This window comes from Plectropomus leopardus, unplaced genomic scaffold (assembly GCF_008729295.1).
Source record: "Plectropomus leopardus isolate mb unplaced genomic scaffold, YSFRI_Pleo_2.0 unplaced_scaffold7334, whole genome shotgun sequence".
NCBI lineage: Eukaryota > Metazoa > Chordata > Actinopteri > Perciformes > Serranidae > Plectropomus > Plectropomus leopardus.
The window spans coordinates 1-1,514 of record NW_024680740.1 but is presented as its reverse complement, the minus strand read 5'-3'; the positions used below and the strand labels follow the sequence as shown (position 1 = coordinate 1,514).

General features: G+C 37.5%; 1 pseudogene; it reads left to right on the top strand.

Annotated features, from left to right (window-relative positions):
- The first annotated feature begins 894 nt into the window (after positions 1–894).
- On the top strand, positions 895–1,509 carry LOC121940066 (annotated as a pseudogene).
- Positions 1,510–1,514: the final 5 nt, after the last annotated feature.

Genomic DNA, 1,514 nt, shown 5'->3' with positions numbered 1-1,514 from the left:
AGTGGGACTGAAGGGATGCTGTGATTCTTTGCAGTCATCATTTTCACTTACACAACAGACTATTATTTTTGTAATACATTCTGGTTGTTATCTTGAAATTTTGTAAAGAAAAGCTTCATCACAATTTTTGAATCATAAAGTCTAAAACATGAAGAAACATCCAGAAGTCCATGTGTTAGGTGCCGAAACATTTATCTTTCTGCATTAGAGTAGATTTTATTTTTCAGATCTATTTGATGGGGGATAACATATATTTTGTAAATGCAAACAATGTATTGTTTTTATAACATGTTTTTCTCATAATTCTGTATTACTGTCTCCAATAATCTCCAGTTTTTTCTTGGTTGAACATTGACTGTAAAGATAAGAGTGAGACAATAGTCTGTTAAGTCTTCTCTCACTTTATCAAAATGTATCAGAGGCACCTTTACAAACAGTTTATATTATATTTAAAAATCGCAAAGTCAAATAAAACAGTTCAGCTAATGTATTATGCAATATCTAACAAAATGTAGGCAAACAGAACTTTAAATAAAATCTGTGATTGATACCAATCTGCTTCCTCTCTTGACCAATAAAGCTGTCATATTGATGATTGTTTTTAAAATGAGATTTTAAATCGGTGATGACATAAAAATGTAATTTTAAGGAGGCCAGTTCAGATCACAGGGAAAAACAAAACTTTCTATCTGGGACAATGACTTTAACAGAATGGGTGCAAAGTGTTGACAGTTTCAATATGATGTAATTTGTTATTTTTTAATGCCTAATATAATGCCAGGAAAAATGTATACAAGTTACACTGTCATGTTCCCTTTGATAGGCACATTTAGTGTTTAAAATTGTAATTGCTTTATTTCTTATCATAATTTTTGTTTTCCTTTTGTCACACAGGTCTTCAAGAGAAAGGTGTGGTCTCTCCTGAAGTCTTCCTGGTGTCCAGCGTTGACCTCCACCTGTATGACTTCCCTCTCTTGTTAGACACCTTTCAGAGAGAACTTGCACACAAGAGAAATGCTCTGCTGCTGGCCACGCCCAACATCAGCCTGGAGGTCATCGACAAGAAGAAAAAGGCTTTTGAATGCTTTTGATTCCAAAATAAAATACTTAGCAACACTTAGTGCAGCTGTAGCAGCTGTACCAGTTCCTGGGCTCTCTACTGCTGTTGACATAAGCCTGTTGGTTGCTGTTGTTACAAGATGGGTATTTGGGTTTGGTCTTGATATGCCGTCACTGCGGAGACTTGTGCCACTGGATGATCTGCGTGCCATCGTAGTTTCATCACTGGCTGCAGTAGATATAACACCAAAGCTTGTCCTGAGGGTGCTTGCTCACCTTGGAGGTGCAGCTACATTATTGGCAGCAGAGGAAGTGTGCAGATTCATCCCAATACTTGGAATCCCAGCATCAATGGCCCTCTCTTTCACCTTCACCTACAGAGTTCTCAAAACATTCCTCAACATGCTTGCTGAGGATGCACAGAGGGTGTTAGAAAGGGCCCTGGGTTTGAACAC